We start from the raw sequence: 17,921 nt of genomic DNA, 5'->3' as shown, positions 1-17,921 counted from the left end.
ATAAAGGAATTTCAGGGTTAGTACAATTTTTATGGGCCACAATACATTACAGTATTGTATTCAGAGGGTGCACTGCACGGCAAGCTTATATTCAGATGGTACAGTGTGTGGTAGTATTACATTTAGAGGGTACAGTGTGTGGTAGTATTATGATCAGAGAGGGCAGTGTGTGGCAGTATTATATTCATAGGGTACAGTGTGTGGTAGTATTATATTCAGAGGGTGCAGTGTTTGGTAATATTATATTCAGAGGGTACAGTGTGTGGTAGTATTACATTTAGAGGGTACAGTGTGTGGTAGTGTTATGTTCAGAGAGCGCAGTGTGTGGTAGTTTTATATTCAAAGAGCGCAGTGTGTGGTAGTATTATATTCAGAGGGTACAGTGTGTGATAGTATTATATTCAGAGAGCGCTGTGTGTAGTAGTATTATATTCAGAGAGCGCTGTGTGTGGTAGTATTATATTCAGAGAGCGCAGTGTGTGGTAGTATTATATTCAGAGTCTACAGTGTGTGATAGTATTATATTCAGAGAGCGCTGTGTGTGGTAGTATTATATTCAGAGAGAGCTGTGTGTGGTAGTATTATATTCAGAGAGCGCAGTGTGTGGTAGTTTTATATTCATAGAGCGCAGTGTGTGGTAGAATTATATTTAGAGAGTGCAGTGTGTGGTAGTATTATATTCAGAGGGTACAGTGTGTGATAGCATTATATTCAGATAGCGCAGTGTGTGGTAGTATTATATTCAGAGGGTGCAGTGTGTGGTAGTATTATATTCAGAGAGCACTGTGTGTGGTAGTATTATATTCAGAGAGCGCAGTGTGTGGTAGTATTATATTCAGAGGCTACAGTGTGTGATAATATTATATTCAGAGAGCGCTGTGTGTGGTAGCATTATATTCAGAGAGCGCAGTGTGGTAGTATTATATTCAGAGGCTACAGTGTGTGATAGTATTATATTCAGAGAGCGCTGTGTGTGGTAGTATTATATTCAGAGAGCACAGTGTGTGGTAGTTTTATATTAATGGAGCGCAGTGTGTGGTAGTATTATATTCAGAGGGTGCAATGTGTGGTAGTATTATATTCAGAGAGCGCAATGTGTGGTAGTATTATATTCAGAGAGCGCTGTGTGTGGTAGTATTATATTCAGAGGCTACAGTGTGGGGTATTCAGAGAATACGGTGTTTAGCAGTATTATAATAATTATTGTTTTCATACATCAGAATCAGAAGGATCAGAATCCGCTGACAAATTAAGGAGCCATCTGGGCGTCATTTTCTGCAGAGAGAAGATTTAGCTGTGACTTAAGTCACAGCGGTATGGACCATCGAAGCTGTCACCTGTAGTCACTGATATCACTGTGTATTCGCCTCACTATGTCCCATCAGAACTGTAGTCACTTGAAACAACAACTCTCAGCATATCCTCACCACTACTTTGGTCATACTGGGAGCTGTAATTTTAAATGGTAAAAACTTCTTTAGCACTTTCCCATTCTGTGACAATTTGTATATTTGATTATTAGGCTAAAAATTATTTTCTGCAACCTGCTACACTGCGGGCATCACAACTATACTGCCAACCTAATGTGGGGGAACTACAACCTAATGTGGGGGAACTATACTGCAAACTAAATGTAGGAGGACTATACTGCTAACCTAATGGGGGGGGGGGGTACTACAACCTAATGTGGGGGAACATACTGCCAACCTAATGTGGGGGAACTATAACTTAATGTGGGGGAACTATACTGCCAACCTAATGTGGGGGAACTACAACCTGATGTGGGGGAACTATACTGAAAACCTAATGTGGGGAAACTACAACCTAATGTGGGGGAACTATACTGCTAATCTAATGGGGGTGGGACTACAACCTAATGTGGGGGAACATACTGCCAACCTAATGTGGGGGAACTATAACTTAATGTGGGGGAACTATACTGCCAACCTAATGAGGGGGAACAACAACCTAATGTGGGGGAACTATACTGACAACCTAATGTGGGGAAACTACAACCTAATGGGGGGAACTATACTGCCTACCTAATGTGGGGGAACTATACTGCCTACCTAATGTGGGGGAACTACAACCTAATGTGGGGGAACTATACTGCCAACCTAATGTGGGGGAACTACAACCTAATGTGGGGGAACTATACTGCCAACCTAATGTGGGGGAACTAGAACCTAATGTGGGGGAACTATACTGCCTACCTAATGTGGGGAACTACAACCTAATGTGGGGGAACTATACTGCCAACCTAATGGGGGCGGGACTACAACCTAATGTGGGGGAACTATGCTGTCTACCTAGATTGGGGGAACTGGAAACTATGCTGCCTACCTAGTGTGGGGGCACTATGCTGCATACTTAAAGGGGTGCTCCACTGTCCCAGTGTTCTGAACATTTTGTTCCAAGCCCTGGGTGCAGGCTGCGGGGGTTGGGATGCCATAGCCACGCCCCTTGTGACGTCACACCACACCCCCTCAATGCAAGTCTATGGGAGGGGGTGTGTCCACCAGCGCCTGATACTCTAATAGTGCCCCTCCCGAGACTAGACTCTGGATCCGCCCCTGGAGGGGGCAGTAGTATTATATTCAGAGAGCGCAGTGTGTGGTAGTTTTATATTAATGGAGCGCAGTGTGTGGTAGTATTATATTTAGAGATCGCAGTGTGTGGTAGTATTATATTCAGAGGGTGCAATGTGTGGTAGTATTATATTCAGAGAGCGCAATGTGTGGTAGTATTATATTCAGAGAGCGCTGTGTGTGGTAGTATTATATTCAGAGGCTACAGTGTGGGGTATTCAGAGAATACGGTGTTTAGCAGTATTATAATAATTATTGTTTTCATACAGAGGATCAGAATCCGCTGACAAATTAAGGAGCCATCTGGGCGTCATTTTCTGCAGAGAGAAGATTTAGCTGTGACTTAAGTCACAGCGGTATGGACCATCGAAGCTGTCACCTGTAGTCACTGATATCACTGTGTATTCGCCTCACTATGTCCCATCAGAACTGTAGTCACTTGTAAGTTTTGCAGTTTTCATGGGTGAAACAACAACTCTCAGCATATCCTCACCACTACTTTGGTCATACTGGGAGCTGTAATTTTAAATGGTAAAAACTTCTTTAGCACTTTCCCATTCTGTGACAATTTGTATATTTGATTATTAGGCTAAAAATTATTTTCTGCAACCTGCTACACTGCGGGCATCACAACTATTCTGCCAACCTAATGTGGGGGAACTACAACCTAATGTGGGGGAACTATACTGCAAACTAAATGTAGGAGGACTATACTGCTAACCTAATGGGGGGGGGGTACTACAACCTAATGTGGGGGAACATACTGCCAACCTAATGTGGGGGAACTATAACTTAATGTGGGGGAACTATACTGCCAACCTAATGTGGGGGAACTACAACCTAATGTGGGGGAACTATAACTTAATGTGGGGAAACTATACTGCTAACCTAATGTGGGGAAACTACAACCTAATGTGGGGGAACTATACTGCTAACCTAATGGGGCTGGGACTACAACCTAATGTGGGGGAACTATACTGCCTACCTAATGTGGGGGAACTATACTGCCTACCTAATGTGGGGGAACTACAACCTAATGTGGGGGAACTATACTGCCAACCTAATGTGGGGGAACTACAACCTAATGTGGGGGAACTATACTGCCAACCTAATGTGGGGGAACTACAACCTAATGTGGGGGAACTATACTGCCTACCTAATGTGGGGAAACTATAACTTAATGTGGGGGAACTATACTGCCAACCTAATGTGGGGGAACTACAACCTAATGTGGGGGAACTATAACTTAATGTGGGGGAACTATACTGAAAACCTAATGTGGGGAAACTACAACCTAATGTGGGGGAACTATACTGCTAACCTAATGGGGGTGGGACTACAACCTAATGTGGGGGAACATACTGCCAACCTAATGTGGGGGAACTATAACTTAATGTGGGGGAACTATACTGCCAAGCTAATGAGGGGGAACAACAACCTAATGTGGGGGAACTATACTGACAACCTAATGTGGGGAAACTACAACCTAATGGGGGGGAACTATACTGCCTACCTAATGTGGGGGAACTATACTGCCTACCTAATGTGGGGGAACTACAACCTAATGTGGGGGAACTATACTGCCAACCTAATGTGGGGGAACTACAACCTAATGTGGGGGAACTATACTGCCAACCTAATATGGGGGAACTACAACCTAATGTGGGGGAACTATACTGCCTACCTAATGTGGGGAACTACAACCTAATGTGGGGGAACTATACTGCCAACCTAATGGGGGGGGACTACAACCTAATGTGGGGGAACTATGCTGTCTACCTAGATTGGGGGAACTGGAAACTATGCTGCCTACCTAGTGTGGGGGCACTATGCTGCATACTTAAAGGGGTGCTCCACTGCCCCAGTGTTCTGAACATTTTGTTCCAAGCCCTGGGTGCAGGCTGCGGGGGTTGGGATGCCATAGCCACTCCCCTTGTGACGTCACACCACACCCCCTCAATGCAAGTCTATGTGAGGGGGTGTGTCCACCAGCGCCTGATACTCTAATAGTGCCCCTCCCGAGACTAGACTCTGGATCCGCCCCTGGAGGGGACCCATGACGGACATTGAGCTGGATCTGCCAGACAGGAATGCTCAGAAGTACAGAGGAATACATTATATATATATATATTTATATATATATATATATATATATATACTCTAGCTGAAATAAGAATAGAACAGCCCAATGGTTGGTAGCTGCTATTAAATTGATAGCTGTATACAAGGGCGTCATAAAAGCAACAACCTTTTCAGTAACACTTGGATTGATTTGGATATAACGTCATACCTGTCAGGTCGGGCATTGTATTTAAAGTCTGTGTGGGCAGCTGAAGGCAGGTATCAGATATCCATAACCAGTTTCATACATATGAATAGACAGATGTTAGTTTTTGAAGCCTAAAATTTATGTGTGACTGCAGTTAACCCCAATATCCTGTTCCCCCATGTAGCACATTGCTTGGAAAGCTCAACTATGGGAGAATGTTTTTGGCCTTGTTCATACATAGCTGGTGGTTATTGGTTATTATTATCATGTTCCATGAATTACAAAATAAGAGTTCTAAAACAACCTTCCAGGGACTGGGCAGCCTGTGTGAACTGCAGGAGGCATATTATAGGACTGGAGGCACTGAGCAAACTAATATATAGGTTTGTGTGGAAATATTGAGATTAAACAGGCATTTTGTTTATTAAAATCCCTTCTAATTCTGAATTTAAGAGTCCAGCGGGCGGTCCTACTTAGTGATTGGCAGCCTTCCCTGTATCAATATGTACATAGACAGCTGTCAATCACTGAGAAGGGATTTCAATGTATAAAATGCAAGTTATACTGTATCTTGTCCCATAAACATATTAATGTTCATCTGCTCAGCTTTTCCTGCTCTACAACATGATGCCCACAGATAACAGTGCATGTACACTGTAACAAGTGTGGAAGGCAGCTGCTGGTAAGTGATGTTCCTAGATGGTAACGGATGTCACTAGCTGCCATTACCGAACAAACAGTAGTTGGAAAAGTAGTTGGACAGAAGTCAAAAACTACTTTTGTACTATTGTTATTTTGTTAGCGAGACAAACAATTTCTGGTGACCTCCAGATCTTTTCTACAGCACCAAAGGTAAACGCTGCCGGGTCACTGATGGTAGAACTGATCCCATTTGTTTGAATGGTACAGTTCACGTTTATCTGGTACCTCAATTTGGACACTGCATGGCACCCGACAGGGGGAAGTTGGGCGCTTATTGCATTGTTTCCCCGTCTGGCATGCAGAAATAATGAGCGCTGATAGCTAGAGAAATGATGCCAACTGATGCACTTTTCCATCACTTGTGGCACCAGTTTGATCAGTTGTGGCATCACTTTAAGCCAGATATATGTGAACCCAACCTAACTCCTGGTAGTAGATCTAAGCTTTAAAGCCTGGGTACAGTGCTCTTCACTATTTTATATATTTATAGTTTTTTTTTATAATTAAAGATGAGCGAATCGAAACTCACGAACCCAAATTCATTACGAATTTCTTGAAATATTCATTCACAACGTATGCGAATATCGCCGCGATTCAAATGCGCGAATCGCTTCATTAAACTCCATTTACTGCGTTCCAGGCTCCAGGGCATCTAAAATGGCAGATCCACATGTCAGTACATGGGGCAAGGAACGCTGTGAAGGCTGGAAGGCAAGGCGGGAAGGGTAGCAGGCGGGATGACCCTGAATCACATGCAGGATGCAGCCTATCAGCAGCCAATCACCCCTGTGATGTCACAGCCCTATATATTCGGCAGCCATTTTGCGGCTCATCATATCATTCATTGCACTGCATAGAGATAGGATGGACAGCCTGTGTGTGTGTTACACAGAAAAGCTCATTCCAGCAGCATTTCACATCCTAGTCACATCAGCGTTCTGGTGGATAGAGAGCAGTGTTTTTTTTCACTGAAAAGGATTTTTACTGCAGCCATTAACCTCCCAGTTACTTTCTTCAACATTGTACTACAGAGAGGGGCAGATAGCTGTGTGTTGCCTCATACATTTCAACAAGTTGCCTCAACTTCATAAACCTTAGCAGAGGAGGTAGGAATATTTTTTCATTGCAATTCTGTGTCTTTGTTCCACAACAAATAATCTGCTGGTTATACTAGTCTGTAGACGGTATAATACCCAGCAGTCCATTCCTAATGGTCTTTGACAGAGTGCAATTTTGTGCTGCAGCATTGTTGTGTACTGCTGGTGTTGTGTTTTAAGTGTACTGTACCACATTTTTCTGCCCTCATAAGTGCATACCACATATATACATCTAAATAGTGTACTATTTTGTACCTGTTAATCTGTCAAGGGCCTAGATACTGTGAAAGTCCAGGCAAAAGTAATCACTGGCTGGTGTTTTACAAAAATACGGAGTTTCTAAGCGTAGTGTAGCGCATTTTTCTGCCCTCATAAGTGCATACAACATACGTACTTCTAAGTAGTGTACTATTTTGTACCTGTTAATCTGTCAGGGGCCTAGATACTGTGAAAGTCAAGGCAAAAGTTAGTCACCGGCTGGTGTTTTACTAAAATACGTTTTGTACCTGTTAATCTGTTAAGGGCCTACATACTGTGAAAGGACAGCTAAAAGTAATCACCGGCTGTGTTTTACTCAATTAATTTTTTTAAGCTTACAGTAGAGCATTTTTCTGCCCTCATAAGTGCATACCACTTACGTACATCTAATTAGTGTACTATTTTAAACCTGTTAATCTGTCAAGGGCCTAGACACTGTGAAAGTTCAGGCAAAAGTAATCACTGGCTGGTGTTTTACTAAAATATGTTTTTGTAAGCGTACTGTACCACAGTTTTCTGCCCTCATGAGTGCATACCACATACGTACATCTAAGCAGTGTACTATTTTGTACCTGTTAATCTGTCAAGGGCCTAGATATTGTGAAAGTCCAGGCAAAAGTAATCACCGGCTGGGGTTTAACTAAAATATTTTTTTTTAAGCGTACTGTACCACATTTTTCTGCCCTCATAAGTGCATACCACATAGCCCCGATCAGCCTAAGGGATAGGAGTGAGGTCACAGAGGTGCGATCTCCTCCTATCCCCTGCCAGTAGCAGAACGGAGTTCTGACCAATGGCAGTGCAGGACAGGGGGTTGCCATAGCAACCCCCGTTCTGCCTGCCCTTGGATGTCGAGGGGATCGTGGGAAGAAGATGGAGGCCGTACCTGCAGGAAAAGATGCCTGGGGACCCGGGATCTTCGCTGGAGACTGCTGGATCCTGGCTCAGGTAGGGAATCGTCGATGGGGGGGGGGGGGGGAATTGTAAGTGAAAGTAAAACGATCTTTACTGTGGCAACCACTAGGAGGGCCAAACTGCAACTCCCAGCATGCCCAGACAGCCAAAGGCTGTCTGGGCATGCTGGGAGTTGTAGTTTTGCAAAATCTGGAGGGTTACAGTTTGGAGACCACTGTTACAGTGGTGCCCAAACAGTAGCCCTCCAGATGTTGCCAAACTACAACTCTCAGCATGTCCAGACTGCCCAGGCATGCTGGGAGTTGTAGTTCTGTAACATCTGTCCCTTCATATTTAGCAATCTTCATGAATTTTTTGAAAATTGCTGCTCTTCTTTGAAGCCCTCTTATTTAAAAAAAAGCAAAAATATGTCCAATTTATGATGCCAACATAAAGTGGACATATTGTATTTGTGAAGAAAAATAAAATGTATTGGGAATATCCATTTTCCTTACAAGTAGAGAGCTTCAAAGTTAGAAAAATGCTACATTTTTAAAATTTTCATGACATTTTGGGATTTTTCACCAAAAAAGGATGCAAGTAGCGCCGAAAATTTACCACCAAAATAAAGTAGAATATGTCACGAAAAAAACAATCTCAGAATCAGAATATTTGGTAAAAGCGTTTTTGCGTTATTAATTCATAAAGCGTCGGTGGTCAGAATTGCGAAAAAGGACTCAGTCCTTAAGGCGAAAAAGGGCTGCGTCCTTAAGGGGTTAAGCACAGTGAAGCGTATTGTACTCCCATCATATACGCACTAAGTATGTCAGGCAGAGAAGTGTCAGGACATGCACAGAGGAGTGGCAGAGGCCTAAATTCATCAGGCAGAGGTCGCAGCAGACTAGGGGCAAGTGGCAGCAGGAGTCGCAGCAAGAGGCCTGAGCTCCCGGTGTCAGCTAGCGGTCGTGTCTCAACCAGCAACCCATCTACCCGTCATCGATTGGTTTACATGGTCATCCACTTCATCACAAGTGACATCTGACACCCCCACCTCCAGTCAACACTATATGGTCTCCTCATGCTTCAGCTACCTCAGCTATGACCTGCAGTCTATAAAGTGAACACAGTTCCTGCACTAGCTGTATAGATTCTACACATAAATGTATGCCCTGAAGCCCTAAGTACCAGACAGCAAGCACATACATTTACACTCTGCATCTTATAGGGGTTAAAGCCCAGAATTTATGTCTGGTGAAGATGTTAAATTTGTAGCATGTAGTTGACATTCTGAGGGTTTGTTGAAGATTCTCCTCTTTTGACTTTAAAGGAATAGCATAGCAGTGTTTTTTATGATCCCATTGTGTCCAGGCTACAAAAAGTAAAAAAAAACAAAAAACTTTAATCCACCTTCGCTCCCCATTGCGGCGATACAGCTCCTCTGTCCTCCAGTACCGGTGTTCTTTCTGCTTCCATGTGCATGGATCATCAAACTGTGATCGGCGTATCGCCGGTGGAAGTGATGTCCCGCCCTGGACGGTGATAGGCTGAGCGCAGTGTCATGTAAGGAGCCTGGGCCCACCTTCTCCATGCTGCCAGGGCCTTTTACATGACATTCAGCACTATATGGTCTCTTCATGCTGCCACAAATTCCAGGCTGTGCCATTCAGCCACTATTTGGTCTCCTTATGCTTCAGCCACCTCCAGGCTGTTCCATTCAGACACTATATGGTCTCCTCATGCTTCATCTACCTCCAGGCTGTGTCTTTCAGTCAATATATGGTTTACTGATACTGCTGGGCCTTCGCCTGGGCCTAAAAAATATTTTTGGTAGCACTAGCTACCATAAATCTTCAATTTAGATTAAAAAATTCAATCTTAGGGATTGTGAAGCTCTAGTGTCTACTCATGCTGCTGCCAGCTCCAGGCTGTGTCCTTCAGCAACTATAGGGTCTCCTCATACTAATGCCACCTCCAGGCTCTGTCATTGTGCTGCCATGTGACATGTGGAAGTTGGGAGTTAAAATTTCTATTTCAAAATCCTCAATTTCAATTTAAAAATCTTAAATTTCTATTTCAAAATCTTAAAGGGGTACTCCAGTGCATAGACATCTTATCCCCTATCCAAAGCATAGGGGATAAGATGCCTGATCGCGGGAGTCCCGCCGCTGGGCACCCCCATGATCTTGCACGCGGCAATCCGTTTGTAATCAGTCTACATGTTCACTGATTACCGGAGACTACAGGGCGGGCGGCGTGGGATGTCACGCCCCCGCCCCCATGTGATGTCACGCCCCGCCCCTCAATGCAAGCCTACGGGAGGGGGCATGATAGCTGTCACGCCCCCCTCCCGTAGGCTAGCATTGAGGGGCAGAGCATGACATCACACTGGGGCGGAGGCGTGACGTCACACGCCACCTGCCCTGTAGTCGCCGGTAATCAGTTCCGGAGCGAACACACTCCGGGGACTGATTACAAACGGGATGCCGCGTGCAAGATCACGGGGGGTCCCCGAGACTCCTATGATCAGGCATCTTCTCCCCTATCCTTATCCTGGATAGGGGATAAGATGTCTAAGCACCGGAGTACCCCTTTAAATTTCAATGGTCTCCTTGTGCTTCTGCCAACACCAGGCTGTGCCATTCAGACACTATATGGTTTCCTCATGCTTCAGTCAACTCCAGGCTGTGTCATTCAGCTACTCTATGGTCTCCTCATACATCAACCACCTCCAGGCTGTGTCATTCAGCCAATATATGGTTTATTCATGCTGCTGTGCCTGGGCCTAAAAATGTTTATGGTAGCACTAGCTACCATAAATATTCAATTTAAATTTCAATATTCATCCTTTACTCTTAGGGATTGTGAAGCCCTAGTGTCTACTCATGCTGCTGCCAGCTCCACGCTGTGTCATTCAGCAACTACACGGTCTCCTCATGCTGCCAACACCTCCACGCTGTGTCAATCTGCAACTATATGGTCTTCTCATGCTGACAACACCTCCATGCTGTGTCATTCAGCCACTATATGGTCCCCTCATGCTTCAGCCACATCCAAGCTTTGTCATTCAGCCACTATATGGTGTCCTCATGCTGCCAACAACTCCACACTGTGTTATTCAGCCACTATATGGTCCCCTCATGCTTCAGCCACATCCAAGCTTTGTCATTCAGCCACTATATGGTCTCCTCATGCTGATGCCACCTCCAGTCTCGCTCTGCGGCAGTGATTCTAAAAGCAATGCCGGTAATCTGCACCTTATTCTGAATAACAGTATTATTTCACTACCCCAGCACACTCCATATGCGTGTTAGAACAAAGCAAAGTGTTCTACACCCCTATTGAGGCTGTATGTAGGCTAGAAATAGCCGTTTTTAATATACAGGGTGGGCCTTTTATATAGATACACCTTAATAAATGGGAATGGTTGGTGATATTAACTTCCTGTTTGTGGCACATTAGTATATGTGAGGGGGGAAACTTTTCAAGATGGGTGGTGACCATGGCGGCCATTTTGAATTCGGCCATTTTGAATCCAACTTTTGTTTATTCAGTAGGAAGAGGGTCATGTGACACATCAAACTTATTGGGAATTTCACAAGAAAAAATATGATGTGCTTGGTTTTAACGTAACTTTATTCTTTCATGAGTTATTTACAAGTTTCTGACCACTTATAAAATGTGTTCAATGTGCTTTCCATTGTGTTGGATTGTCAATGCAACCCTCTTCTCCCACTTTTCACACACTGAATGCAACACTGCAGGAGAAATGCTAGCACAGGCTTCCAGTATGCCTAGTTTCAGGTGCTGCACATCTCGTATCTTCACAGCATAGACAATTGCCTTCAGATGACCCCAAAGATCAAAGTCTAAGGGGGTCAGATCAGGAGACCTTGGTGGCCATTCAGATCTATCCAATGTGGGTTAGTGTCAGGCCAATAGCGGTGGTTTTGTTGGTTAACTTCACCATTCACATAAAAGTTTGCCTCATCATTGAACAAAATCTTCTGCGTAAACTGAGGGTCCTGTTCCAATTTTTGTTTTGCCCATTCTGCAACACCTGAAACTTCGGATACTGGAAGCCTGTGCTAGCATTTCTCCTGTGGTGCATATAGTAGTATATAGCAGTATATGTGGATACTGGAAGCCTGTGCTAGCATTTCTCCTGCGGTGTTGCTATCAGTGTGTGAAGAGTGGGAGAAGAGGGTTGTATTGACAATCCAACACAATGGGCAGCACATTGAACACATTTTATAAGTGGTCAGAAACTTGTAAATAACTCATGAAAGAATAAAGTTATGTTAAAACCAAGCACATCATTGTTTTTTTCTTGTGAAATTCCCAATAAGTGTCACATGACCCTCTTCCTATTGTCACATAACCCTCTTCCTTTTGAAAAAACAAAAGTTGGATTCAAAATGGCCGACTTCAAAATGGCCGCCATGGTCACCACTCATCTTGAAAAGTTTCCCCCCTCACATATACTAATGTGCCACAAGCAGGAAGTTAATATCACCAACCATTCCCATTTCCCATTTTATTAAGGTGTATCCATATAAATGGCCCACCCTGTGGATTTGCCACAAATAAATTCGTATTGAACCAAATTTTTTTGAAAAATTCGAGGAATCGGCCGAATCGAATTTTTCAAAAGTTTGCTCATCTCTATTAATAATGTCACTCTCCTATCCTGTTCTATACATATCATATAGGCAGGGCATTAGTCTGCTATGGGGTCCATGGTGGGAGGTGGACACTGAATTTCTTCCCCAGTTTGATGTGACACTGTCATAAAGACTACCTCCAGCGGTCAATAAAAGAGCATACTGGTGACAGTTTTATATACCTTCCATTAACATTCTGGGAATTTTTCACAATACTATCTGTATATAGATCAGATAAATAATTGCGCCATTTATTTACTCAAGTAGCGGATTCACAAATGATGAGCTCCATATAATTTTTTCTGTTATACTATATGGCCTTCACTCGGACTCTCCGAATTACAAGGCATTATCTGTATGGACTGAGTCAGTCTCTCTGTATACGCCCCCTCCCATAGACTTGCATTAAGGAGGCGTGGCTGTTACGTCATGAGCTGGGCGTGGCTCCGCACCGCATCACCAGTAATCTGGCTCGGAATGAAGCTCGCTATGTGCTCCAGATGTCTGGGGTGCCGCAGCTGAGATTGCGGCGGTCTACAGTGATCAGACATCTTATCCCCTATCCTTTGGATAGGGGATAAGATGTCTAGGGGTGGAGTACCCCTTTAAGGCAGTAAGTGTAAGTTACTCCAAAACTCCATCACAAACCTAAACGTGTAAGAGCACCCTCAAAAAAAACGAAACTTTTAGCAAACATGTAGTACATACAAATGAGTGCTCAGTGGAGTGCGGACTGAGTGTCGTTATAGGGTCCGCTGATTCCTATATAAGCCTCTGCTCCTACCTAATAACCTAATTTTAGCTTTCAATTGAAATTTGTTTGCTCCTGCCAGCAATGTATTCATGTTTCTGCCTACAAAAAAAGCAAAATTATTTAAATGCATGTTAATATGTTGTTAAAGAAATTCAGTTTTCTTCCATGAACATGCCCTCCTTAATCATTCACAAATGTTGGCAGCGCTCAGCCCTTGAATGGAGTTCAACCAAAACCTAATTCAGACATCTCATTTAGACTTCATTAGCATTTCAGTGTTTTCATATCCATGATTCTGGATGTCAGCTGTTATTGTCTAGAGCCATGCTTGTTGAAAAAAAAGTTAATATTGTTAACCCCTTAATGGACCATGATATACAGGTACAATATTGGTGGGAGGTAATTCCCACATGTACATAACTATAGTTTCAAGCACAAAACGCATGGATGGGAGCCTAGCTGTGCTGCAATAGGTGGGGTGGCTGATGTGTGGGAGGAAGATACGCAACCCCCCGCCTAGAAACAAGGGATCCTTGGGATTGTAGTTGGAGGGAGGGAACACAAAAAGAAAATAGCCACTTCACACAAACAAGTCAGCAGCATTATGGGAGACTCAGGCACGGTCATTTACCACCAACACTAAAGTGAGTACTAAAGTCACCTTATGTTGGATAACCCCTTTAACCTTTTGTTAAATGGGTATTCCAGAATTTTTGCTTTATTTGACAATGCTACAGGGGCTGTAAAATTAGTGTAGTTCCTAATGTAGTGTCTGTACCTGTGTTTTATGGTGGTCTCAAAATTCTTCTACATTTATCTCAGATTTCCCCAGGTTGCAGTTCGGCCAAGACATTACATCACCAATCAGGGGTTTGGAGGGAACCTGTCTGCTTTAATGGGTAGAGCAACCGCTACGTGGGAGATAATTCTGCAAGAATTGGCGACAGCTGGAGGCACCCTGGTCAGAAAATACTGGTCTGTTGCATTGAAGGCAGCACAGTTGTGTTTCAATGGGTGGGGTGGTTGATATGTGGGAGGAAGAAAAATGAACTCACACTTACAAACAAAGAGCTATGGGATTTGTAGTTTAAGAGAACGAACTCCAACAGGAATTAGCCAGTTCACAAAAAGATAGCCACAGTGTTATGGTAATCTCACAACATAGCCATTTAAATGGGTACTCTGGTGAAAAACAGTTTTTTTTAAATCAACTGGTGCCAGAAAGTTAAACAGATTTGTAAATTAGTTCTGTTTAAAAATCATAATCCTTCCAGTACTTATCAGCTGCTGTATACTACAGAGGAAGTTTTTTCTTTTTGAATTTCTTTTCAGTCTGACCACAGTGCTCTCTGCTGACACCTCTGTCCATGTCAGGAAATGTCCAGAGTATGAATCAATCCCCATAGCAAACCTCTACTGCTCTGGACAGTTCCTGACATAGACCGAGGTGTCAGCAGAGAGCACTGAGAAACGACTGAAAAGAAATTAAAAAAAGAAAAGAACTTCCTTTATAGTATACAGCAGCTGATAAGTACTGAAAGGGTTAAGATTTTTTTTTAATAGAACTAATTTACAAATCTGTTTAACTTTCTGATACCAGTTGATTTAGAAAAAAAAAAAAAAAATATATATATATATATATATATATATATATATATATTATATATTTATTTTATCATTATATCACTAAATTGCTATTAATGTTCAGTGCTACAACTTGAGATAGCACTAATCAGTAATTTCTGCAATCAACTTGTACAGCCTGCCAGAAGACAGACTGTAGCAGTGGATTCTAAAAGAGCAACACAGAGCAGGTGAAGGGACTTCCAGTCACCATTTTCACTCATCGGGCCACCACAATCACAGTGTGGATGGTCTGATGAGTGTCACTAAGCCCTGCAACTACTATAGTATTGATGACTGCATCTAAAGGGTTAAAGGCGGGCATCAACGTGATGTCCGATATAAGCGGCAAGGTCCTGACTGCTGAAAGCAGCTATGACCTGCTGTCTATAAAGTGAGTGCAGCTCAGGGCTGTTCAGGGCTGCCATCAGAAATTTTGGGGCCCCCTTCCCTCACTGCGGCACACGCTGGATTTTACCTTAGTATCGGGCTTAGAGACATAAAATAATATCACCACTCCATATTATTTCTGCAGTGACTAAATAATATCACCATACAGTAAGGAAATAAAAGCCACTATACGCCGACCAGTATCATTAATAACACCACAATGCAAGGGACATATAATTCCGCCACACCATGACCACTACCATTACCACTAACACTGCTATATTGTTATTGAATAAAAACCACTATACAAAAGATCAATGGGGGAGATTTATCAAAACCTGTGTAGAGGAAGAGTGGTGCAGTTGCCCATAGCAACCAATCAGATTGCTTCTTTCATTTTTCACAGGTCTATTTAAAAATGGAAAAAGCGATCTGATTGGTTGCTATGGGCAACTGTACCATTCTTCCTCTACACGTCTTTTGATAAATCTCCCCCAATAACCTCTATATAGGAGTAGATTTGAGCTGTACACAGGTGCTGCAGGCGAGATGAGGGATTATAGTTATATACTCACAGGGACGTCTTCTCTGATCGGAGTCGTTGATTTTTCTCTTTCTTCTCCATCTGTCCTGGGTCATCATGAAGACGTCTCCTGATCACAACTCATCTTCACCGAATCTGCCGGACAAACATTTTAGGATTCTTGCTACAGCAAAGTCCTCACCTCTATACAAACCCCCTATATGTATTACATTGCCCTATATAGTAGTCTCTTTTGTGCCCTGTGTAGTATTAGGCCCCAACATTGTCCTCATACATTTTAATGCCCCCTCACATTGCCCCGTTATATAGTAATGTCCCTGTACACATCCCCCATACATAATAATGCCCCCTCACATTGACCCCATATATAATAATGCCTTCTTACATTACCCCCACACATAATAATGCCTCCTCACATGGCCCCACATATAATAATGCCCCCTCACATGGCCCCCATATATGGTGATGTCCTCGTACACATCCCCCATACATAATAATGCCCCCTCACATAGCCCCCATATATATATGAATGCCCCCTCACATGGCCCATATATATATATATATATATATATATATATATATATATATATTAATGCCCCCTCACATGGCCCATATATATATATATATATATATATATATATATTAATGCCCCCTCACATGATCACTATATATATATATATATATATATATATATATATATATATCAATGCCCCCTCACATGGCCCCTATATATATTAATGGCCCCTCACATGGCCCCTTTATATATTAATGCCCCTTCACATGGCCCCTTTATATATTAATGCCCCCTCACATGGCCCCTTTATATATTAATGCCCCCTCACATGGCCCCTTTATATATTAATGCCCCCCTCACATGGTCCCTTTATATATTAATACCCCCTAACATGGCCTCCATATATATTAATGCCCCCCTAACATGGCCTCCATATATATTAATGCACCCCTAACATGGCCTCCATATATATTAATGCACCCCCCAAACATGGCCTCCATATATATTAATGCCCCCCTAACATGGCCTCTATATATATATGAATGCCCCCCCTAACATGGCCTCCATATATATTAATGCACCCCCCAAAACACGGCCTCCATATATATTAATGCACCCCCCAAACATGGCCTCCATATATATTAATGCCTATTGCCTTTAATAAAAACAAAAACACCACTCACCTCTGCCTTGTTCCCCCGCAGCTCCTGTTCTCTCCTCTTCTCTCTGCTTCCTGTGCTGACAGCCTCCGCAGAGCCGCTGCCGCACAGGAAGTCCGGGCTGGAGTGACAGGACGGAGCCGCCGGCTCCTTCCTGTTACGTCAACTGCCGCAGCCGAGTGCACGCTTAACGCTGTGTGCATCTTAAAGGCGCACTCTGTGTTAAAAGCTGTAGTCGCTTGGGGATTCTGGACAGGTGTGCCGTATCCGCGGGCGAAGCACCCCCCCCCCCCCTACTCTTTCACCTGCTGGCCCAATAGCAGGGGGCACGATGGGGCCCGCAGGTGAAGGGTCTGGTTATGTACATGCAGGGACCGTGCCAGCACCGGTCCCAGCATGTTACAGCCATAGAGCCCCGGGCCCTCCTGGGTGCCCGGGCCCCTCACTGGGGTACTGGCTGTACCCCCCCTGATGGCGGCCCTGAGTATGTTCCTCCACATTAGGTTGTAGTTCCTCCACATAAGGTAGACAGTATAGTTTCCCCACATTAGGCTGGCAGTATAGAGCCCCCCACATTAGGTTGGCAGTATGTTCCCCCACATTAGGTAGACAGTATAGTTCCCCCACATTAGGTTGGCAGTATAGTTCCCCCCACATTAGGTTGGCAGTATAATTCCCCCACATTAGGTTGCAGTTCCCCCTAATTAGGTTGGCAGTATGTTCCCCCATATTAGGTTTGCAGTATAGTTCCCCCCACATTAGGTTGGCAGTATAGTTCCCTCCCCCCCCCCCACATTAGATTGTAGTTCCCCCACATTAGGTTGGCAGTATAGTTCCCCCACATTAGGTTGGCAGTATAGTTCCCCCACATTGGGTTGGCAGTATAGTTCCCCCACATTACGTTGGCAGTATGTTCCCCCACATTAGGTAGACAGTATAGCTTCCCCACATTAGGTTGACAGTATAGA

The 17,921-nt window shown here is 43.6% G+C and overlaps 1 long non-coding RNA gene across 1 annotated transcript in view; it reads right to left on the bottom strand.

The window, feature by feature from the left end:
* The window catches only part of LOC130360566 (uncharacterized), a 62,919-nt gene extending 45,856 nt beyond the window's left edge, over positions 1-17,063 (bottom strand). The window contains exons 1-2 of the long non-coding RNA XR_008890711.1: positions 16,978-17,063; positions 15,812-15,915 (exon numbers count right to left, since the gene is read on the bottom strand). This is a non-coding gene — a long non-coding RNA (uncharacterized LOC130360566). The remainder of the gene's footprint in view (positions 1-15,811; positions 15,916-16,977) is intronic.
* Between the last annotated feature and the right edge of the window lie 858 nt (positions 17,064-17,921).

This window comes from Hyla sarda, chromosome 3 (genome assembly GCF_029499605.1).
Source record: "Hyla sarda isolate aHylSar1 chromosome 3, aHylSar1.hap1, whole genome shotgun sequence".
NCBI lineage: Eukaryota > Metazoa > Chordata > Amphibia > Anura > Hylidae > Hyla > Hyla sarda.
Note: the sequence above shows the minus strand (reverse complement) of the source record. Positions and strands in the feature narration are given on the sequence as shown.